Raw genomic sequence first — 9,923 nt, forward strand, 5'->3', positions numbered from 1 at the left:
AACACTGTTCTCTGCCTCACCAGGAGGCTGTAAAGCTAAATAAGAAGAAGATTGAGAAATGTTTGAAAATTGAGCTTGTGTATGATCTACGAACACAGAAGTCAGCAGGAATTTTGCTACTGACTTCATTTTGTGCCAGAATTTAGCCTGAATAATTTAACTTTTATTTGGAGGAAGCTTTTATTATTTTTATTTTCTTTTTATTTTTTATGTTCTAGTATACATGCAACAGGTAAAAAAGTCAGTATTTGATGGCTTTCAGAAAAGCAGTCTTACTTATTATGAACTGCTTACTGAAGATAGTAGTAGAACTCTGAGTAACAAAGAAGGCTTAAATAACCCCTTGACCATATAGCCTGTATTATATTTTATAACATTTTTAAGTATGATCACTTTTGCAGATGCTGGCTGTGTGCTTCTCACATGGGGACTTCAGCTATTTGGAGATGTATGGATGTATACAGCATATTGTTTCCCCGAATGTCAGCTACTGCGCCACTTTCTCCACACAACTGGAGAAAAAAATGTCTCACCACTGTACAGGAGTGTGATAAATTCACAGAAGAGTTTTGGTCTTGATAATCTCAAAACAATAACAGCCTTAAAACCACTCTTGTATTTCCTTAAGCAGTAAACATGCAGAGCAGACGTGGTTGTGTTCTGCCTAATATCATCAGGTGCTGGAGCAGTTCCAGTTCCAGCACTGTGCTGTGTGCTCTGATGCATCCCAGCTCCATGGGAGAACACCCATTTTCCTCCCCTACCTTGTGCCTAGGCAGAGGAATGGGCCAGCAAAGCCCTTGTTGCATGCTAAAGAGTTGTTTGGCCAATGGCAAATGTACCCAGATTTTTGTGTCAGGGGTTGTTTTCTTTGTAATAAAAGTTAAGTTTTTGCAGACAGGCCAAATTGGGTGCTGTTGACTGATGACAACGGATGACTTCTCAAGAAGTTTCCTGTCAGCCTTTCTCTGAAGTTTCTGGAGAACTTGAAAACAAATAAGTATTAAAAAAAAAACAAAACAGGGCACATGAAAATGTCTCCATATGTAGATTTAGGTGTGCATTCAGTGTGTAAAACCAGACTCTGCTGAGCTGTAGGAATACCCTATCCAGTAGCTCTTTCTATGGCTATGGCAGCGTTTGTTCTCTGCGCTTGAAGGTAAGAATTCCTCTTACCAAGAATATGAGTGGTACACCCTTGCAAGGAATCTAGAGGTAGTCTAAGCATTAATTATGCATTTTAGCAGGCAATTTAAATTGTCTGGTGGAATAATAGAATAAGAGTACTTTACGAAATGATAAAAAAGCAAAATGTTCCTTTTACCTTGAAACATTTCCCAAAACACCTTGTGAGATGATAAGATTTAACTTTCACAAAGAGGAAAGAAAAATAAATGTTTATATTTTTCCAAATATAGAAAAATTACTTGTCTCCCAACAAAACTCAACAGAACTCAAGGAATTTAAAAGGCAAACTCCTTTCCTTCTGGAGTTCTGGAAAAAATACAATTCCCAGCTGACTGCAGTTTTTCAGCTCTGACCTCCAAGCTTTTGAATGTTGTGTGTTATTAAGCCCTCACCATCCACAAGAGAAAGCCTGGCAGAGGGAGAAGTGTGGGTTGCTAAGGGAGTTCTATGGTAAAAAAAAGACCACATGCTATCTGTGAGTGAGAGGGTAACCCCTAAATCACAGACTGGAGTGGGACCAAATTTCAGCTACTTATGGGTCAGTAGAGCAGAATAACACTGGCAGCTTTAGAGAAATCTCAGGTGCTTGAGTGGATGTGAAGTGGAAATGGCACTAATTTAAGGGCTGAAAAGCTTTTATCTTTAACCTCTTGTTTACTGTTGCAGTAAGTCCAAATCTTACCCACGCTGAAAGATGACCTTGATGTAAAACATATGTAGTTATTGGAGGATGATGGTCAGTATCACCATGATAGAAACCCCTATACATGAGTCAGTGAAGTATTAAACCTCCCTGAGCTGTTCAAGCTGAGTCCATTTGCCTGGAGTACCCAGAAGTTCTTTGTTCAGCAATAAATTAAGTAAATATTTCTGTAATTGCCTATGCCTGTCATGTGAAAGCCTCTAATCCCCTGTACCCCTCTTTTGCAGAACATTCCCCTTTTTCCAGACGTACGAAATGTCTGCAATGTAGAACTGGAGAACATTCCCAGAGTTATGTATGAGCCTTAGATACATCTCCACTCTGATTTATACAGTGCAGGAATATATTCTGAAGTGCCTATGGCTTGTGATGTTTTCTAAACTGAAAAATTCTTTTTTAATGTGGTAAGGCTAACCTAGTTGAATTTTTATGCTGACATCTGTCAGTGACATGAGTCTAGACTGTCTGGTAGCCATCCATTATGGATACATGTTGGTAATAATAAAAAATGATCTGTGTGCTTGGCCGAGGAATGAATGCACATATGGAGTCTGTGGGCTTAAACTTCGGTCTTATGTATTCTGAAAAGAAAGAAAAATTCAAATATTCATGAAGATTGTCTAAGCTTTCCAATGTTGCTGTGGGAGAGCATCTTTTTTGTTAAGATAAAAAAAACTGAAACAGAAATATTGGATGTGAAAAACTATTTGAAATTGTACTTTATTTCTTTCATGTCATATTCCTAGAGAGTTGTTTATACTAAGGCAGCTCCCTTCTTTCTGTAACTCTATGATGATTTTGGACTTTCAACCAGGTTTAAATAGTAGCCACTATTCTCTTCTAGTAATTGAAAAGAAATGGAGTCACAATACGTAGATCAGGGTAAAAGAATTGTGCAATAACTCAACAAAGAGGAGTAGGATCCTCTTTTACTTAGTGGAAAACTGATTTAAAAGTTGTCTGTTTCACATCAAAATGTCGTCTGCAAAACTGATTCATTCCACTTTCTAAATTAAACAACAGAACTAAGGGGTTTGGGATTTTTTTCTTTTTTCTCTTTTTTTTTTTTGCTTTTTACAATGTCCTAGCTACTCACATAGAATGCTTTACAATGGTGATCAAATCTGATGCCCAGAAAAAGCTGTGGGAATTGAGGCCCATGAAATCTTGTTTCAACTGCTTTTATATTTGCTGTCGGAGATGGATATCATTCTCAAAAGGAGAAGGGCGTTACTTTGGCTCCTGGTGTATTGCTGATCCCTCCCTTGTGTGCTTGCCTCAGGAGAAACAGGAATAATTGTACAGCTTAGCTCTCAACCAGTGATCAGTAAAACCATTTATTGGCCGTCCCTATATAGTCAAGAACAGAGCAGTTTGGGAGCCTCCTAAAGTAGGACTTTCCCAAACTGGGAAAAAAAGGGGCAGTTATCTGCCCCAAGACCCTTATTATTGTGGTTTTTAAGAATTAAATAGGTTGTTGGAGCTTTCAATCACTATCCTCTAGCATTTTGCTTGGACTCCAGATGGTGGAAGTAGAGGCAATAATTCAGCAGTTTCAAGGAAAGCATAAAGCATTTGGCTGGTAACAGATCTATCTGCTATGGACAGCTCAGGTGTTCACCAGCAACTTGTAGCCAGCACTTGAAATTAGGGAAGAGAGCAAATACCTAAAAGCAGCAGATGCAAAAGCTCTTTGCATTATTTAGGGCTGAGTACTTGTTTCTGAGTACTTGTTTCTCTAAAAGTAGGCCACTGAAACCATGAGGTCTGTTACTGGAGCATAGTTGCCTCTCGTGAAGAAGAGTCTGACTCATATGGTTGAATTTTAGATTGCTTACAATAAAAAGAAATTATCCAACTCCTCTGATCATTCTATTTCAAAGCCCTATATTCCATAAAGAGGATTAGAAATGTTTTTTATGTTCAATTAAATATTTTTGTGTGTTTATTTTTGCTTACAGGGATGTTCCTCTTCTACACTGGCTGCATGTAACTTTTGCTTAGTTTTCTTTTTTTGAGCTGACATGGGATACCTTTTCTAATTCTCATCAGAAAGCTGTAGAACTGATTTTAAAGTAACTTTCTAAAAGTATAATATAGAAATATAGTGCAAAAACTGTGATTGCACAACCTGAGTTTATAACACTTACTCTGCAGACAGAAACTCCAAAGGAAGGTTGTGTTGTAGAAATGCAATAGTTAAGCCACCTATGAGGATATGGGCTTTTCTAGCAAACTCACTGAGAGCTGTGTCTTGGAACTTGGGAATGTTTACATTTAAAGAAAGAGCTGTGGTCACTGTCAACAAAACTTGGAGCAAGAGTCACTGTGTGAACCAGCACAAAGGAAGCAGCCAGATAACCCTGGAACACACTGCCTGGCCCAGATGGGTGGTCTTGCAGATTGTCACTTGGTTTGCCCTTTCTGTTTACACCACTTGGTTATTTTTTCCATTAGAGAAGTCCTTCAGATGCGGGGCTGATGGGTGTGTTTTCTTAGTTTGGTGCACATTCATCATGTTCTAAATATTGATTCTGCAGCTAGGGTCCCGTGTCACTGAAATGCTGGTTACTCACAGAATCAATAAAGGATATTTTTGTTACTAGGCTGAGAGGATTTGGATGTCTTTGACAAGCCTTTGATTTTCAATGCTGTGTCCATCGCTATGTGAGATGAACTTTCATGTGAAGGACCTTGTTTTTAAGATACTGGCACACTCAAAGTGACTGCACTGTGCACAGAAATGAGGGAGAAACACCTTTTTTGCCCCTCAATCTGAAATCTCTTTCATCTGTTTCATGCTACTGCGGATTTCATGGAGGTTTTGAGGAACAAAGGGACTACAGCTCACATCCTACAATGGACAGCAACCTAGGACAGCACACACACACACACACATTCACTCATCTAACATTACATTTAGGAAAGACTGCTTCCAGCTTGGACCCCCAAATGTTTCCACTGGGAGACAAAAGATACTCCATTTGTGTAGCATGAGAATTTGGTATATTTGCAACCGCTGTCTAATGAGATAAAATACAAGCTGAAGGTCCAAGTGGGTCTTGGATAGACTTACAGAATAAACACTGATCCATATGTCTGCAAAAAGCAGCAAAACTTCACTCTACTGGAGGAGAAATCAGGCAAGGAAAATATGACAAATCTGTGTGTCAGTTCTCTAGTGAATGCTGGTAAACTATATTTCATTTAAAATTAGGATACCAGTGCAGACAAATGCAAAGATAAAGTTTTACCTCTAAAAGAATTTTCACAGCAAGAAGCTGAGAGATTTGATCATGTTAAGCAGCAGAATAAATAACAAAGAAACCCACCTTTTAGGTACTTTAGGTTCAGCTTTTACTATTTTCAGCTGAAGTATCTGGCTATTGTTTGAGGCACAGACTCCTTGTGAGTAGCAGGGCAAGGAGGGGACCAGTTAGCATTGCTGGACTTGCTGGGTGCAAAGATGTCACTTACCAGAGAGCACGGAGGGAACAGAAATTTTCTAACTGGTCTTAACGGCTAACATTTACTTTGTGTGTGAAAAGTCAATTTCTTTTATAAAAAAACTTTGCAAACTTTTCTGCCAGTGATCAGCACTTTTTTCCTCAAATCCAGCAGCAAAATTTCTCATTAAATGAAAAATCATTTCACATTCAAAGATTTTCCTTTTGAAAATACCACATTTGATAAAAATTGGTCTTTATTGGTCTGTTTAAATAAATATATATATAAAGAAACTTCAGATTTATTATTTTTTTTTAAATCAGTTTTCTGTAAGGAAAAATCCCCATGAGGGAATGTGATATCGAATAGGGGGCTACAACCAAGGTTTAGAAAAAGGCAGAAAGAAAAGATGTAGAGAAGCTTTTTGTTAAAGTTCAAATGCTGGCCTGGAGCCTTAGTTTGGGTGTTTTGTCTGAATCAGTTCACTTGTCACTAACTCATTTCCGTATCGTGAACAAATGAATACATTTGCTTTTGAGTCCTGGTATGGTCAATATGTGATCATTCTTGTTGATAAATGGAGTCTTAAAACTGAAGTGAAGAAGTTATAAGTAAGAGCTGAGTGTTTAAGAATTCAAATAAATAATTTGTCAGGAAACTGTAACCATCTGTCTGTTCCCTGCACTGTTAGGCTTTTCTTTCTTTTTTCCCAGGCCACTAGAGAGGATGGCCAAACTGCCTAAAACAAATAAAGAACATACCTTTTAGGCTTTTGATCAAAACAAGTGAGAAGATGATCAGTCTCATAAAGGAAAAAAAAATTAAGATCATGAAAGGATTACTTAGATTATGAAAATGAATCACACATTTACACTATAAAATGGAGGCCAAAAGCACATTCCTGAGTTATTCTATGTCAACAGCCATTTTAGCTGGCATGAAACTTATTCTCTATTTCTATTTCACAATCTGTTTGAAAGAACTAAGGCCAAGATGGAAATGATAGGTGTTTGATATGAAACAGCTATTTGAAAATACTGGTATCTTGTTAAAAATATCCTGACTTTCCAAGGTGTAAAGTTGCATGAGAAACCACTCAGTCTCTGGCTCCTTTAGAATTTGGATGCCATGTGCTGCTGGGAAACTACATGTACCCCTGACAGGTTGAGGCTGATTCTTTACCTTCACAGAATCATAAAATCATTAAGCTTGGAAAGCACCTCTGAGCACATTGAGCACAACCATTAACCCAGCACTGCCAGGTCCACCACTGAATCCTATCTCCATATACTACATTTACATGGTTTTTAAACACTTCCAGGGAGGGTGATTCCATCACTCCCTGGCCAGTCTCTTCCAATGACTGATCACCTTTTCTGTGAAGAAATTTTTCCTAATATCCACTCTAAACCTCCTGTACTGCTACCTGAGGCAATTTCCTCTTGTCCTATCAGGGAGATGCCCTGGGAGAAAAGACCTATCCTTTTTTTTTTTACTCACAGAAATGATAAAAACAATCCATGATGTACACAGGCAGTGTAGACCAGCTCAGCTTTATTGGTGTTAACTCAAATACCAGAAGCAGCATTTATTACCAAAAAACAGGGCACTCTATTCTGTCTAGGTCTGTCTCTCTCTCAAGTGGACTTTGCCATCCAGAGTAGGATGAGTCTCATCTACTACAGACACCCACAGCTGCTCCTCAGGCACTCCTCTTGGGTCAAGGTCCTGTGAGAGGAGAGAAATGTGCTCTTTTAGGGACTAATTCATCTGCTTCATTGTAAACATCTATTTTCAGAAGATATCAGGGAATTCTGTGCTAGAGGAATGCACTGGGGTTTCTTAAGCCCTACACTGAATACACTGCATGATGGTTCAGTGAACTCTCCTTGCCTGTAGGCCATTCACACTTCTAAGGAAAAGGCTGCTAATTACAGTGAGTCACTGTTACAATTAGAAATTTCTTGAATTAAAATGGTAGTTGATTTATTATTTTTCTGCTTTCATGGTTTCTTCTTTTTTTTCGAGACAGATCCACAAAATTACCTATGTGCTGGATATTTCCCCAGCAATGTATGATGGCTGGCAAATTAAAAAAAAATCAGAGTTGCCAGAGACAAGACAGTAATTACAGACTTTGTGTGGTCTCCTCTGCTTGGCACATACTGAGATTCCCTAAAGACATGAGCTGCTATTTGTAATAGTGCAGACCTCTAGTACTCTACAGTCTCTCCCATCCCCAGTGTGAGCATGAAATGTTCTTACATTTTCAGCATTTTGAAATCTTTTTAGCAATAATACAGCTTTTACAGTCATTTTTCAGGGTATACATAAATGTGTTGCCTGATTTTTGAGTCTTTGATGCTTGTTTCTGATCAAGAAGGAGGGAAAATTATCTCTCCTTTTCCTCTACTTCCTTCTCAGTGAAAAGTGAGTTAATTGCATACCTCTGTTTTAGGAGCAGCCAAATTGACTGACCAACAATTATAATGAAAAATTAAGTAAGATCACAAGAACTGGAAAGACTGTTTTCCACAATACAACAAATTTACAGTAAGAAATTAAAAAAAATACTTTTGTTTTCTGAAATCTTTGCTTTGCTGTGAACAACTTAAGTATGCTAATGTAAATTATGCACAGAACTTCCTTGTGATCCATCTGTTAGAATACTTTCAGCACAGTCTTAATGTTCATTAGGAAGCCATAAAGAGAAAGAATAGTTCAGAGCCAGCTATTTAGCTTAGAACGCTTTCAGTAAAATATTTATTCTAATTGTCTCCCCTAGCTTGTTGAAATGAGATAGGTGTTTGAAGATACAGGTAAAATGTATTGTGGAGCTTCTGCCAGTTAGACCATTAAGATCTTCAAAAGCATACTCCAGGATAATTCATGGCTCAAGGATGAGTCTAACTAAAATGGAGAAAATTTTTAAGCTGGTGTCTTGACTGCCCATGATTTTACTTAGAAGTATTTCAAAGAGGAGGCAAGAGGCTTGCTTTATCCTCTCTGAGCTTCAGGGCATCACATCAGAGAAAATCACCCCATACCTATTTAATTTGCATTCTGAGTCTGAGATCATTGTATATGGACACCTTTTGATCCTATAAATAATGACTTCACTTTCAAATGTGCCATTTCCAAACCTTGACACAACCATTATTTTTCATGATCTGCTATTGTGATGAAATATTGTCCAGTGCTGGCCTAAGTCCCATGGATAGGAAAATATTATAAATTTCTAGGCTGGCTAAAAAAATAAATATAGGAAAAGAGAGAAATAGTTTGTGGAAATCTATGTGGAATGAGTCCAAGTTCTTATACCAGGCAATACTTAAGCAGCTTAAAATATGGCAAAATATGAGATACAGAAGATTTTACTATACAGTATCCATCAGGTACTTGCCTTATGTAGCAGGTTGTGTAACTCCATTGAAAGTATCCTGATCGTCCCATGGAGAGTATATTTCAGAAATATTTATGGATTTTAAGGAAAAAAAAAATTTAGGTAACAAACAGATGTATTGACTGAGATAAAAATCCTTGACTCTGCCTCAAGCTTCACATGCAATGTAGGGAAAATTCAGAAAATAATGTTACTGCTCTTGGGGATTTTTTTCTCTTGAGATCCTTGACTTGCTCATGGCTGTGGCTGCAAAAACACCTCAATACTGCACTTAGCAACCCGGTGTGGGAGTGCTGGTGTCTGTGAGATCTAGCCAAGCTCTCCTGTTCTCACAGGGTAGAAAATAAATACAGTGACATGTACATGCTTAATGGCTGCAGTGGTGCAGTCTCTAGATTTAATTTTTCAATATTTAAGTAAAATGTTCTGTCCTTTCATTTTCCTACCTATGAAAAACTAGAAAACTAGAAAAGTTTTGACTTTTCTAGTAACACAGATTAGATGTTCTCATTGATTTGCAAAGGGCTTTTTGGTACTTTTCTTACTTAAATATTGCTGTTAAAATTCTACACATTACTAAAAATTGGTGTAAAATCAGTTCAGGGACAAGCTAAACATAGTAGATATTCTTGATTTTTTGACTATTGAAAAACAGTACTAAAGATGTCTGCTGAACTACTCAAAAAACCCTCTGCAAGCCATGGCTAGATAGACAACTATGTGCTAGTAAATTCTGAGCTGTGCATCCTTTTCTCTATTATTTTGTTATCAATGTCTAAAAACTGTAGTTTTGTTAGAGCACAGCAAGATTCCAATGCATTGACATGGAGAAAAATCATAATTTCTGTTTCCTTTTAGTATGCTACTGATGTCTGCCTGACAATCTGACATGAGCAAAAATTGCAACAAACTTGAACTGGTTTCTTTTCTGTCACGTAATCACCAACATTTCTCCACTGTCAGTTTCCCCTGAAGATTTTCTCTCTCCTGGAAATATTATTAACTTTCTCTGTACTGTTCAGCATGTCTACAAAGCTTGTGCAGGAATGGGGAACTGCCACCTACCCAGCAGTGCACCCTTTACCTCAACTCTGCATCAGACTGAAACTGCATCTCCACCTTCCACAAGGGCACATAAAGGGATGTTTAAAAGAGAGAAGGAAGGTAGGAAGGAGGTGGCGG

This window comes from Molothrus ater, chromosome 5 (genome assembly GCF_012460135.2).
Source record: "Molothrus ater isolate BHLD 08-10-18 breed brown headed cowbird chromosome 5, BPBGC_Mater_1.1, whole genome shotgun sequence".
NCBI lineage: Eukaryota > Metazoa > Chordata > Aves > Passeriformes > Icteridae > Molothrus > Molothrus ater.